This window comes from Ursus maritimus, unplaced genomic scaffold, assembly GCF_017311325.1.
Source record: "Ursus maritimus isolate PB19 unplaced genomic scaffold, ASM1731132v1 scaffold_19, whole genome shotgun sequence".
NCBI lineage: Eukaryota > Metazoa > Chordata > Mammalia > Carnivora > Ursidae > Ursus > Ursus maritimus.
Genome location: NW_024424341.1, coordinates 21,832,948 through 21,848,307, shown reverse-complemented (window position 1 = coordinate 21,848,307; position 15,360 = coordinate 21,832,948).

Genomic DNA, 15,360 nt, shown 5'->3' with positions numbered 1-15,360 from the left:
TGTACCCTCCTCCCCGCAAACCCCAGGCGCAGAGCTTAGCCCCAGCAAATGGACCTGCTCTGTCCACACCCTACTTTGGGGCCTTGCACAAGTCCAGCGCACTCCCCAGGCCTCCCTTACTTCATTATGACAGAGCTCCTGTTTATCGCCCCCCTGCTACCTTGTGGTGCTCTCCAGTTACTTTTGTCTCCCTTACTTGACTGGGAAGGAAACCCTGGTTGGGGTCCTGCACCGAGCCTGCCCTCTAAATATGATGAATGAATTGATGAAATACTTCATTGATGACTCTCTCCTAATTCTGATTTGGTTGATGGAGGCTAGAAAGTGAGTCTCAAAAAGAAAACATAAGGTCAAAGAGCTATACATGTTTATGATAAACTTGGAGAAGTGGAGGAGCCATGCATGGGATGGCTCCAAAGAGAAGCAAGGCCCCACTGTGGGTGCTGCGGGAGGATGGGGACAGAGTAGGCTCTGGCGGAGAAGACAAACCTCACTCTCAGTTCTGCCACTCATTGTGTCTTGGGTATCCCTGGGGGGTGGGGGCAGAGGCACCTGTATGATCCAGGGCTTTGGAATGTGAGGACAGTTCCCAGCCTTCTTTGGTAATTGTTCATTCTGGGTGCTGCCTACTCTACTGCCTCCCCCCAACCCCCCAAAAGGAGAGGGTGGGACCTAGGCTGGGGATTCCACCTCCATTTGGGGCTATTATGGGGGAATATGTGCTATGGGGGGAATGGGACCAGAATAAAAGGAAACATCTTTGAGAGTCCTAAGAAAGGGGAACAGAGAGTCCCTTTGTCCAACCCCATGCATTTATTTTATTGATGACTAAATAAAGGACTAGAGAAAGGAGGGGACAGGCCAGGGCCAGAAAGCTAGGATTGGAGGCTCCAGGACTCCCAGAGCAGGGCTGTGCCCACAGCACACCACCAATAAAGATGACCTTTACCTCTCTGAGCAGACACCTTGTAGGTGATCCTTGCAGGATGGATATTCTGGTCATTAGTGGCTTTACCTGTAAGACGTCCAGTTTGGCAAGACTGTGTGTGTCTTGTGGGGTGGCACTTTGAGTGAGAACTTGTGAAAGGCTCTAACCCTTAAGAGTTCATCTAGGGAAATGAACTCCACCCTCCCTTTGAACATCAGTGGTCCGACAAATCTGGCTTATTGTTCACACTGGAACCCAGAACTGGTTTCCACTGGTCCTAGTGGTGTGGAGTCTAGCTTTGGAGAGTTGAACTGTGTCCATCTGCAAACACACGTTAATGTGGGACACTTGTGAAACATCGGAAGGCAAAAGAAGGACATAAAAAGTGCCCACTTCTACTACCGAGGTTTCTTTTTCTTTCCTTGTCATTGTAGAACTCTACAAGTGTCTGTAAGGAGTGAGTTTGCTCACTGTCTCTCTTCTCCTACCCCACATCACACTTTTAGTGGCTGCCTAGCATTGCATCACATGGTCATACTACATGTTATTTAGCTAATCCTCTATTGCTGGGTGCTTGGTTTGTTTCTAGTTTTTCACGTGTCCACACAACACGGCAATGAACACTCTCATGGGTAAGTTTGTGCATGTCCATGATTATTCTTTATTTTAGTGGGTATGGCCATAGATTTTTGAGGCTTTCTTCTAGATGGGGTCAGACTTGCAGGAGGAGTATTTCCTGGGCACCAAGGAAGCACAGTGATGTTTAGGGGCTGCTTGACCAAGAGCAGGGTGGAGGCAGGGTAGGGAGGCTGGAGGGGGAGGCTTCCAGAGGTCACATAGTGATAGTGAGGTGCCCGAGAGCCCTCAAGTGCCAGGCTACAGGGATTTGCCCTAGAGTGTGCTCTGTATTACTGCTGTCGCTCATAGGGTATGGTCAACTTACCAATTCTATTGTTGGGGAAAATCTACTGATACTAGGGGTGAGGAAGGGAGGGGGAAAGTCCATCAGGGTTATCTGGCTTCTGGGTGGCTATTTGTTTGAAAATCCATTAGACCTTTCGGGAAGTTTACCTGTCCCTAGTATATCCTTTATACAGAATTATGTCAAAAGCATCTTACCAGCCTTGAATTACATTACAAAGGACCCTGCTCCCCAGATTGCCTTGGCTTTGGGAGTTGAGAGCACACCATGCTCTAAAAAGGGAAGGAGGGAAGGGAGGGAAACCTATCCCACCAGCTTTTCAAAGCCTTTTCTGCTTTCCTTCTGATTCTTGTTAAAGGTTTCCTCTTGACTGTGTCTTGGTGGTGGTAGGAGAGATGAAGGAAGGGGCCTGGGTCCCTGCTCCAATGAGGGGCGGGGGCTGGGAGCAGGGCTTTTCTAGGGCCCAGGAGCTGGCAAGCTCAGGTGCAGGCACTGAGGTGCGGGGCTATCTGCCAAACCTGAACCAGCTCCTTCTGGAGCTGTGCTCTGCTGAGAGCTTGGCAGAGTCTGCACTGTCGCCCCACTTCACAGATGAGGAAACTGAGGTGCTCTGAACTCAAGTGACTTTCCAGGGTTCCACAGCTCATTAAGCCACACCAGATACTGAAGCACTTTAAAATAGGCCAAAAAAGATTACCAGGTATCTTTTTAATTGAATATTAGGTGTTACCTCAGCTGAGGTTATCTGTTTCTATGGGAGTTTGTGCCTTTCATGGTCTCTGAGCTATTTGAAGAAAACTGATTGAAATGCAGAATATTCTTGGCTACTGAGATGCACATGAATATTGTCAGGTGGGGTCAATTGATATCTTAGGTGTGGCCTAAAATCTATACATGTGGCTGTGCTTTGGATTCACCTTTGAATTGTGTATAACATCTTATTGGTTCTCTCATTGATTAATGCGTTAAAGTTTTTGATGAGTGTTCATTTATATTTGTATAATAGTTATGATTTTATCCTTTTAAAAAAATGTATCTTTTACTGGTAGTAAGCTTGGAATTGCCTCCAGCTGGGTCTTACACCAGTACTTTGTCTTTAATTGGAGGCACCAGGGCCTTGGGCCCTCAGAAGAGAGGGAAATTCGTGCAGGCTAGGTCAATCCTAGAGAGCTTTCTGGAAGAGGGACTTTGAGAGAGGGGAAGGATTTATAGAGGAAGGCTTTCCAGGACGGAGGGCAGGGTCTGGGATCAGGAGGGAGTGGGCAGGCTGGTAAAGAGGCAGGTCTGAATGAAGGGTGGGCTGTGGGGCACCAGGTGCCAGCAGGGGGATGGAGGTGAGATCCCGGGTCAAGGAAGCTGTACCTGACGCTGGGGGCACAGAGCCACCGTAGGCTCCTGAGGGAGGAAGGGACTTAATGGAATGGACATATTAAGAACGCTGGTCTCTGGGTTCCTAAACTCTTCTGGGGATTTAATAAGCCTTGACCACCTTTCCTCCTGGCTGGAGGGGCTGGGGTGGGCTGTCCCTCTCTGTCTCCCCTTAGGAGGAAAGTCCCCCCCTTCTAGGCCCCTGAGAGAGGTCTCCAGGTGCTGAAGTGGAAAAGGCAGCCCCTCCTCTGGGGGACTTCATTCTGGGCCTGCCTGAAGATTCAGATTCAGGGTAGAGCTTATTTCAGGGTAAACTGGCTGAGGAGCGAGCAGGGTCTGCATACAGACCTTTCTGCTGCAGCTCGCAGCCTAGTCCTGATGTGTCTTCATGGAGACCAGCCTCTCTGTTAGCCACACTACATGCATTATTTAATTTCATTCCAATGCTCTGTAGAGGGGGGACAGTATTTTCTGATTTTTCATGTACAGGAAAGAGGTTTATGGAGGTCAAGTAACTTGCTCAATGTCACACAACTAGTTAGAGGTAGAACTCAGATTTTGCACCCAAGCCTGCCTGCCCCAAAACAAGTAAAGCCAAAATAATCATGGTCTCTCCTTTGTAGGGCTCACTGCCAAGAGAGGGTGACTGACATTAACCACTGAGTTACAGAGACAGAGGTACAGTTGCAGTGGTGAGACATGCCACAAGGAACATGAGAGAGGGTTACAGGAGGTAGGTATGACCTTGTGGGGGTGTGGGATGAGGCAGGAGAAATGGGCAGAGGTCAGGATTGCTTTTGATCCTAAGAGTAATAGAAGGCATTAGAATGATTTAAACAATATTGGAGGAGTGGTGGTGGCATAACCAGACCTGCATTTTGAAACAACAGCTTTATTAGCAGTGTGGAGATGGTTGGGGGGCAAGACAGAATGGAGGCGGGAAGGCCGGGGAGGTGGTGATCACCCTGGCCCAGGAGAGAAGTGACGGTGGCCCTGGAGATGGAAGGAGATGGACCAGTTGGCAAGAGTTGTCAGAGATAAAGTCAACAGGACTTGGTGATGTCCTGAGTATGGGGGTTGAGGGAGTGGATAGAGTGAAGGATCATCCCTGGATTTCTAGTTGTGCAGCTGAATAGTGGTGTTTCCTGTCACTGAGGGTCAGAACACTGGAAGTTTGGGGGAGATGAATAGGAATTTGATTTTATACATGCTGAATTTCATGAGTCATTGGCAGGCAGCAGAACTCTGAGAGGAGTTAGGCCACAAAGACAACCTAAGGACTGAACTCTAGGCTTAGACGTGCAGGCATTGGAATTGATTGACACATCCATCTATTTACCTATTCATGTATCCATCTATCTTCCCATGAATCCATGCGTCCTTTCTCCCACCCTCCTATCCTCTCACTTTTCCACCTATTCCTCCTCTTACCTTCCTGTCCACCCATTCATCCATCATCTATCCAACCTTCCTCTTATTTATCCATCTCCCTATCCTGCCACCTTTCCATTCTTCTACCTTCCTATCCGTCCATCCATCCATCCATCTATCCATCATCCATCTAATTTTCCTCTCATCTATCCACCTCCCTGTCCTCCCACACATTCACTTATTCTTCCTCCTATCCATTTAGCCATCCATATACTCCCATTTATCTGCCCATTTACCCAACTATCTACCCCATCTGCATCTATATACCCATGCATCCCAGATGTACTTATTGATGCCTACTACAGGACTAGCACTCTGCTGTGTACTGATAAAAAAAAAATATGATGTAGAAAAACCAAGTCCCTGCTCTTAAGGAACCCACAATCTGTTAGGAGAGACAGATGTGTAAACCATGGTCACAGAGCAGTGTATTAAGGAAGGACACTTATCCCAATCTGAGGAGGTTAGAATAGGCTGTTTTGAGGTTATGCTCCTTGAGTTGAGTTTAAAGTTCATTTAAACTGTTAGGGATGCAGTAACTTGGAATATTGGGAGTAAAGTTGAGTGTGAGTGAGCAGTGTGTTATGAACAAAGACTGAAAAGGCTGGTCCATGGTGTTTTCTAGCACCAACAACCAATTCTCCAACTCACCATATACCAACTGGGTGTCCAACAATTCAACTGAGTTCTGATATTAACTACCTGAGGTTCACATAGACACCCCATAACTTACAGGCTCAATACCACAAGACTGCTCACCACTCTAGATCCCAATCACAAGGCTACAATTCTGGCTCTAAATAGAGGTTTCCCTCGATTGCCTCCTTGGGCTCAATAATTTGCTAGAAGAGTTCACAGAACTCAGGGAGACTATTTACTTATATTTATCAGCCTATTACAAAGCATACAACTTAGGAACAGCTGGATGGAAGAGACACATAGTGCAAGCTTTTGGGGGCTTAGTGTGTGGTGTTTCTGTGATCTCTCTGGGAACATCACCCTCCCAGCACTCTGACATGTTCACCTACTAGGAAGCTCATCAATTTCATTGTTAAAGAGTTTTTATATAGCTTAATTTGCCCCATCCTGCCCCACTCCTCTTCCCGTAGATCATTGGGTGGAGCTGAAAGTTCCACCACTTGGTCTTTCTGATGACTGTATCCATTCTGAGGTTATGTAAGAGCCCCATCTGAAATCACCTCCTTAGCATAAACTTAGGTGTGATCAAAAGGGCTCGTAATGAATAAAAAATATTCTCCTACCACTCAGGAAATTCTGAGAATCTCAGGAGCTCTGCACAAAACCCAATATAACAAAAGATGCTCCTATCACCCTTAACACCCTGCAGATTACAAGGGTTTTAGGAGCTTTGTGCCAGGAACCCAGCCAAAGACCAAAATCTGTTTCTCACTGTACCACAGCAGGTCATAAAGGCTTTGAATGACAGGCTGAGGGCCTCGGGGACCATATGAGGGTTTTTTGGAGGGGGTGACCTGATCAGTTTCATGTTTTAGAAGATCTCTCTGGCTACCTTGTGGAAGATGGGGTGGAGTATGTGTGTGCAGAGGGGATCAAATCGTCCAGTCTCTGCAGAATGAAGACTTTGGCCAATGATGTGCTCTGGGTTCGGCCCCTGGGGTTGGCCCGGCCCTCACATTTGGCCTGGACCCAAACTCAGTTCTCACTTCATTTATTTGGCCAAGGGTGAACTCAAGGCAGCCAGCCTGAGGTTTGTGGCGCGAGGAGGAATTAGGTATTCTCTATTTTCCAGGGTGGCATATTGTACCCTCACACCATCTTTAGTGTTTGGTGGTCCCTCTCCTGCTATGGCTGCTATGGGCTTTCATCATTTGCTCACTGGCTTCTCCATCAAGGTCATTAGGAAGTATCTCAGTTCCATGCCCCACTTTTTGCCTCTATAATTTGTATTCACAAAACCCATTAACTTCCCATCAGTCACGCCATGAAGTTTCCTTTGGCCCTGTGAATCTCCATGCTGGTGGCTGGCCACTGACACCTGGCAGTGTTGAGGACAGGTAGAGATGCTACAATGAGTCAGATGTGGCCCTGGCCTTCAAAAAGCTTATAGCAGGGATGAAATATTGATCTGGGGGAGGGGAGTTCCTACTGATCTGGACCAAGGAATGCCAGTGTGTGGAAGGGGAAACAGCTCAGGTTGCAGACCTGGGCTGACCTGGGTTCAAGTCTTCGCTCTGCCATTCACTGGATTGTGACTCCGGGCAAGTCACTTTACTTCCTGCGAGCTTCAGTTTATTCATACATGGAAGGTGAAAGAGAATATTTACCTATCCATATCTGGGCTTTTTGAGGTCCTAGAGTGGGGAACAGAGAAGCAGGTAGGAACCCAGCAGGACTCTACCTCTTGTCTCTGCACCTCTCTCCTCTTTGTCCGTTATTCTATAAAAAGTCCACACTCCAGCTTGGGGGTGAGTTCGTTGCACCTCATTTCTGGCCACAAGTGAAACTAATTGACCATCTTAAAATGTCAAGTCCGCATTCCCAAGAGAGAATCTGATTGGCTGGGCCACATTAGGTGTCTACTTCTGGTCCAATCAACTGTGACCAGAGGGATGGGGTCTTATAGCACAAACGTGGCAGCTAGTGGACATGTGCATAAGCAGCGGGTAGTTCCCAGAGAAAGTGGGGGATTTGTGAGTTGGACAAAACTCCCAAAGGTATCTCCTATGTTATCTCAGGGTTTTTTTCTGAAAGATTGAATAAGATAATGAATGTAAACTTTTGACACATTTTCTGGTATATACTATGGGCTGTATACATGGCAGCTGTTATCATTCATTCACTGCCTTGCTTAATAAGCACTTACTGAGTGCCTGGTTTGTACTAGATCCTACACTAAGTGCCGAGGACAAAGCTTGAAAAATGAGAGTAATAAAAGTGAGACTATTCCACAGGGTTGTTGTCAGAGTTGAAAGGAATAATACAAGCAAAACGTTTAGTACGGTTCCTGACACATAGTGAAGTCTCAATAAATGTTGCCTACACATGTTGAATGTCTAATTGCAAAAGAGCAAAAAAAAAAATTGTATGGCTTTTCTATATGTTTTTTTGGTTCCCTGGCCACAGGACTGAGACATCTTTGGTTACAAAAATAGATCTCAGTGATCAAAATAATGACAGCTGCCAGACTGACAGTTTTCAGACGGTGCATTTGAGTCTAATTTAAAAGTTTAGAAAAATAACATTGGCATCTTCTGAACTCAAGTACTTAAATTATTAACTAATTACTAACTAACTTAGTTAAAAATAGCCATGTGCAACCTGTGGTTGTCTTTATTTTCCTGACCAAGAATGGGTGAACCTGTCCATCTACAGGAGGATAGGTTGTGGACAGTCACATGATGGAATATAGCAACTAGAAGAAAGTTACAAGAAATGTATGGACAACTGACAAACAGGGTGGAGCGAGAGAAGCCAGACACTGAATGATTCTATTTATGTAATGCTCCAAAATAAGAAAAGCACATCTATGGTGTTAGAAGTCTGGGCGGTTTGCCCTTGGTGAGGTATTGGCTGGGAGGGGGCTTTAGGTGTGTTGCTAATGCTGTTTCTTGATCTGGGTGCTGGGTACACAGGCGGATTTTGTGAAAATTCACTGAACAGTACACTGATGTGCATTTTAACATACGTATATTATACTTTGAGAAAAAGTCTTAAAAAAGCAAAAGAGTGCCCCATTTTTTTGTGCCTCTGCCCAGTTGAGGCAGTCCAGGCTGGCTCCCAGCTGGAAGGTGGAGGAGAGATTGGATTTCAGGCAGAGGGGCAAAGGGAAGGAGCTAATACCTATTCAGTCCATCAGTCAAATTTCCTTCCGTGCTTAGTAACAAATATAGTTTCACTTCTTCTAAACGACATTTTTTTCTTTTTGTTTATTTTTGGATATCCCTTGAATATTGTGAATTTTGCAACAGAAGGTGCTTCCCTCCAGTGGTTGTTACTTACAGTCAGTTTTTGGGGTCCACCTCTGGCAAATGCAGGGATTGTCTTTCAATGTCATCCTGAGTGTTTCCTTTTATTTCTTATCCTTATTTTTCCTTTGTCCCAATTCACTCATTTATTTAAAAAAAAATTGTAATGCCTGTGTTTCTCTTGTCCTGATTCACTCACTTATTTAAAAAAATTGAGATGTGTGTATGTTTCCTTTGCTCCTAGTTACTCACTTGTTAGAGAAAACATTATACGTAGTATGTGTGTGTTTTTAAGTGACTTTGATTCTCTTTGGAAGAAGATGGTGTATGAATAAACCAGTGGTGCAGAAAACATTTGTAGAAAACCTGCCTATGTGTCAGGCAATTCTACCACCCGTTTTAGAGGATAATTACAGGGGAGAGACGGGGTTCAGGAGGTGCTGGCCTGGCACACAGTAGGTGCCTGGTGCATTTGCGAGGCATTTGACAGTGGGAGGTAGGGCTGGAACATAGGGGATTGCGTGAGGCCTTTGCTCTCTCTAAGTTCCAGAAAGCATGGAGAAGCTCACTCTGGACTGGGTCAGGAGCTCTGGGTTTGGAGCCAGAAAACCTGGTTCTGTTCCCACTCTGCCCTTTACCTGCTGTGCTTCCTGTAGCCAATCGCTTGCTCTTTCAGCACTTGGGTCCAGCAGAAGGGTCTTATGCAGGCACTGATTGGGACCTGGGTCTCCAGCATCTTCAGCTTGTAGCTGCCTCTGCTGGCGCACCTAGCAAGTGTGAAGGGAACTCTTAACCCTGCCTCCCTTTTCTGTCCTGGTCCTCTCTGTCAAGAGTTCTGGTGACTCTTGGCGACTCAGGAACATCTCCATATCATCCACACACATCCACAAGACTCAGAACAAAGAATCCTAAGCCCTATTTGACTGCTCTAGGGGGCTTTGCTGCCACCTGCACCTGCCCCTCTTAAGTAAGCAATGCAGCTTGGCGACTTAGGAGGGCTGAGACAGCTAGAAGCCTGGATGGTCAGAAAGAGATAGGGCCCCCCATTGCCCCTCCCTTAGGAGGCAGTCTGGCTGCTATTCATTTTGAGCTGAGTGGGATGGATTTGAAATACTGCCAGGAGAACTTGTCCGCTAGAAGTATCGTAACCATTCCATCTGAATGCAGCACAGTGCATAAACCGTTCACACCCCAGCATGAAGCAGCTGAGCCTTTACACACGGGGAAAGGCAGGGCAGCCCGGTGGACGGCAGAGTTGTATGAATTCAGCCCTTTGGGGAAGGAGCTGTTTCTCAGCATCTCTGTTTGGACTATCACCTTGTTCATTTTCACCCTTACGCAGCGTGCTGCAGGCATTCCGCCCCCTAAAACAGGGCACATAGTGGCCTTGATATAAATTCTCAATTCAGTCTTGAAGAAAGGACACCCCTCCACACTGCAACCATGGAGCTTCCTTAAATCAACCCATGTCCTTGCTTAAAATCTTCAGTAGTTTCCTCTCGCTAAGTGTCAAGTCCACACTGGAAATGACAGTCAAGTTCTGATCTGGTCTCTGCCCACCTTGCTAGGAACTACTCTCCACCTGACCCCCTGGGCTCTAGCCGCCTCTAACTTCCAAAGACCCTCTTCTTCAGCAGCTTCTCTGACCATGTCTTCTCTGAGGTTCAATCAATTGCTCTGTATTAGGGCTCTGAGGTTCCTTAATGAGCTTCACATTTCAGAATGCTAGAAATTGTGTAATGCTTTCTTTTGTGTTTGTGCCTATGTGCCTCCCCATTTGTGAGCTTTTGGAGAGCAGGAACCCAGTGTCCCCATCTCAGGATCTGGCTCAAAGCTCCATAAACACTTGCTGCACAAATGGAATTGGATCTTCAAGACACCTGCAACTGAGCTGGAATGGGGGGGGGGCTGCCTCTGGGGTTCTACAGGTGCCCAGACAGATCAGCCCCGGTGCTAAACAGCCCCACATGGATTCACTGCAGCTCTTTCTCTTTCCCTGTGGCTTCTCAGTGTATCACTTTCAGCTCTCTTCCTCCTCCCGTTTGATACTTCAAAGCTTTACAGAAGAACTGTAGGTGTCTTGAGAGAATAATATCCATGACTGCTAAATAAATAAGCTAGATTCACAGACAATTCAGCAAAACCAGGTTTGGTGAGCGTGACTGCATTCTTACCAGGAGGCCAATGGCTGCTTGCAAGTCCTTTGGAAGGCAAAACAAAGCATGCTTTTTATTGTAAGATACTTTCCAGACTTCTAAAAATATTGCTGAAATAGAGTGCATGTGTATCCTTCATCCAGCTTCCCCTAATGACAACAACTTCCAAAGCCATAGTCCAGTGATCAAAACCAGGAAATTAACAGTGGTACAAAGCAATTGTTGTACCTTTTGTGAATTTCACCAGTTTTCCTCAAATGTCCTTCTGTTTCAGGATCTGCTCCAGAATCCCACATTGCTCATGGTGGTTGTCTGTCCTCAGATTCTTCCAGTCTGTAAGAAGTTCTCCTTCTGTCCTTACTTTCATGACCTTGACATTTCTGATGAGTACTGATCAATTACATGGAAGCTTTTTACTTGCTTCTGGTTCCCAGTTGGTTTTCAGATGATTGAAGTTCCTGGAGGTCTGCCTTTAGGATGAGTTCTGGATAAGTGCTTCTTTTTCTTTCACCCCTCTCATTCTCCTTGGTTCCCTTGGGATTCTCTGGAACAAGAGTCAGTTAGAGGAGCATTATGTGGAGGTGGTTATTGTTTCTTGACCTTGGGTGTTCGCTGTCATATTCCGAGTTCCTGATCACATCTGCAGTCAGTTACGCAATTAGCCGTGCATGTTGACTTTGGAATGGACGTAGATTCCCTCTTGTTCCTCCTTTTCGGCAACTCTTTCTCCATTCCTCCCCTCTCCATTTGTCCCCTGTTGGTGACAGATTAGAGGAGGCTCCAGGGCTGGCCTGGCACACACACTTCCCTGGAGTCACGCTCTGGGACACCTCTGCCAGGTTGGGGTGGGGGGTGGGGGGATGTCAGTGGTGGATTGGGAAGTGGGAGAGTGTGCAGATCCTTACAATGTCCTGCACTCACTGATGGGGTCATGTGGCCCATGAGGTTGGGGACAGGAGCAGGGGCCTGGAAGAGCAGTCAGCTGGGTTAACAAAGCAACAGCCAGCTCAGCCCCCATAATATTCAGAGAGTTCTCCTCTAGTGATGAGCCTGGGCTTTCTGAGGGACAATGGAAGAACATGCTAGAACCCATTCACATTCATTCATTCATTCACTCAAATATTCATTCATCTGTTTATCTAACCAGAGCATAGCCTGTTTGTTATCTTTATTATTGTCTTTGTTGTTGCTGTCTTTGTGATTAAGTCTTAGGTATAGGGACATAGGGATGAATCAGACTTGGGCTCTGCCCTCACGGTGCTCATAGAGACAGACCATAGAAGACTTCAGCGCCATGTGATAAGGGTTCTCTTGAAGGGATGTATTAAGTTTGTGGGAACAGGGGGGAGTGAATGACTTAACTGTGACAGGGATATGTAGTGGATGGGACAGGTGATCCTAAAAGATTTGGAAGGGTTAGGCTAGCAAATGGGGAAGGGACTGATTTTCCAGGGGAACAGCATGAGCAAAGGCCTGAAGTGGAGAAAGCCTGTGATTACCTGAAGGAAATGAAAACTCCCTACTCCTTTACTCCTTTATTCATTAATCCACCCATTTGCTCTGGGCCATGTGTGCTGGGCATAGGGACATCAAGGGGAGGTGGATCTGGCCTTGCCTAAGGGTCTTATAGTTAGGGCAAGAAGACAGACAGCTATTATGAGAGCAGAAATATACACTGATTTTTTAAGGAGGAGGGTATCTTTGAGGTTTGAACTGAGTAGGATTTGGGCAAGTGAAGAAGCAGAGATGGTCACTCTTTACTGAGAGAACAATGTGTGCAAAGGCCTAGAGGTCATGTGTTCATTCATTCACTGACTATATCCATTCATTCAGCAAATATGTACTGAGTGCCAGCCATGTGTCTGTACTATGCATGGGGGTTACAAAGTGAACAATTATGGAGCCTATGTTCTAATGGGGTGTTTCAGTCAGGTTAGGCTAAGTTATGCTGTGGTGACAAGCAACCCCCCAAATATCAGTGGCTTACAAAAATGAAGGTTAATTTTTCACTCATGTAATATGGTCATTGCTGGTGGCAGACATACTAGAGATGGTGGAACCATGAGCTGATTCTTAAAGTTTCTGCTGCAAAGTGGCAAGTGTCTCTTTCACTCACATTCAACAAACTGAATCACTTGGCCAAGCTTGACATCAATGAGTTAGAGATGTGTAATTCTCCCAAGAGAAGGGCAATGCATATTTTGACCAATAAGACAACCTACCATTTGTCTGAGGAAAGGCTAACAGCTTAATATGACAGAGTGTTTGGCATGAAGGCAGATATGTCAATACAGAGATTAAAATGTTAAGGAGAAGCCAGATTATGCAGGGCCGTGGGTAGTGGGCTGAAGAGTTTGGGCTCAGTTATCTGACAGTGGAGAGCCATGGAAAGTTTGAAAAATTCTGTTGTGTTTAAGGGAGTGCAAGATCTTATTTGCACTTTAGACAAATAATTTCAGTGACAGCAGGAAAATGGCTGGTGGGAGTTGAGGCAGAAAGAACAATAAGGGAATTTGGGGAATACCATAGTAGAGAAGGAAGAGGGCCCCAATTAAGGCTGGCACAGTTTAGAGGAGAGGGTTTCAGGAGACATAAGGAGTAAAATCAAGGGAATTTGTTCATTAGCACATTGTTCAACAGATATTTTATTTTATTTTAATTTTTTTTAAAGATTTTATTTATTTATTTGACAGAGATAGAGACAGCCAGCGAGAGAGGGAACACAAGCAGGGGGAGTGGGAGAGGAAGAAGCAGGCTCATAGCGGAGGAGCCTGATGTGGGGCTCGATCCCAGAATGCCAGGATCACGCCCTGAGCCGAAGGCAGACGCTTAACCGCTGTGCCACCCAGGCGCCCCTCAACAGATATTTTAGAGACAGAATAAAGAAGTAAGTAAGTACATATCCTTGGGTATTGTGGCCTGGGTGGCTCAGTCAGTTAAGTGTCTGATTCTTGATTTTGGCTCAGATCATGATCTCACAGTTGTGGGATTGAACCTAGAATTGGGCCCTGTGCTGGGCATGGAGCCTGCTTAAGCTTCTCTCTCTCCAGCTCCCTTGCCCCTCCCCACCCGCTTGTGTACACTCTATCTATCTTTCTAAAAAAGAAAATAAAATAGATCAAATAAAATGAGACCCTGATGAAATATCTCTCCATTAAAAAAAATGTTGATTTTAAAAAATTTACTCTCTATTTGCATACAGTAATATTCACTTTTTTGGGGAGTACGTTCTATGATTTTGATAAATAGACTTTCTTAACTACGCCACAGATAAGATACTGAATGGTTCTGTCACCCCAAAAATCTCCCTCATGCACCTTCTCTTTGTTAATCAAATCCTCCTTCCTTGCCAACTCCTGGAAATCCCGATCGGTTCTCTGTTGCTCTAGTTTTGCCTTTTTTCAGATGTTGTATAAATGGAATCATAAAATATGTAGTCTTTGGAGTTTATGCTCTTTTACTTAGCATAATGCATTTGAGATCCATTCAAGTTGTCATGTGTATCAATTTGTCCTTCCTTTTTGTTGTTCTGTAATATTTCCTTACATGTCTGTACCAGAATTGGTGTAGAAAGAAAGAAAGAAAGAGGTCCCAGATCACTCTTCACTCTTCTCTGTGCTCTGCAAAATGTTAGCTGCTTTATGTGGGGCCCCAGGTAGGGCTTTTTTTTTCTCCTGCCCAGCACTCTCTGCCTGAAGGTCTCCCTCTGCTTAGCCAGGAAAACCCTTGAACTCAAAGGTAGAGCTTTGTTTTTTCCCTTTGATGAGCAGATTCACTTCCTGCTCAGAGTCCCATCAAAAAAACAAGGGGCGCCTGGGTGGCTCAGTCTTTAAGCGTCTGTCTTTGGCTCAGGGCATGATCCCACAGTCCTGGGATCGAGCCCCACATCGGGCTCCTCCATCGGGAAGCCTGCTTCTTCCTCTCCCACTCCCCCTCCTGTGTTCCTGCTCTCGCTGGCGGTCTCTCTCTTTGTCATATAAATAAATAAAATCTTTAAAAACAAAACAAAACAAAACCAAAAAACAAAACTTCCTCACACAGCTTCCTGTGTAACATCATTAACCATTCCTCCAGCAACCATTACTCAGGAGTGTAATAAGTTAATGGTGTTTTCAACACCCCAAGCCAGAAAAGCACATTGCAAAGTCCTGTGAAATTCTTTGAGTGTTAGTGCTACTCAGCTTTCCCAGACATCCCCAGATGGTGTCTGGATGGGCTGTGGAAAATTGGTTCCACCTCTTTCTCTTACCTTTGAGAAAGAGTAATGTAGGGTATTTCTATGCATTGAGAATCATGAGGATCACCTGTCTGGAAAACCAGGTTTTTCTCATTCCATGGACTGCAATTGCTCTGATGCAGAAAGTTGCTGGGAATTTGGTGTTAAATAATTCCAAAGGCTAAGAGGAGCAGGTCTTACATGACCAAGTTCAGATAAATGCTTTCAAAAATTAAAAAAAACCCAAACAATAAAATTAATAAGCCTTCTAACAATAGTTTTGCCTGGTTCAAAAGCAATAGTTTTAAAAGCAGTTTGGTTAATTTAAAAAACAAAAAGTGTTGCTTTAAAAAATTGTAAACTCAAACATTTTTTTAAAAACAAAAACTCAA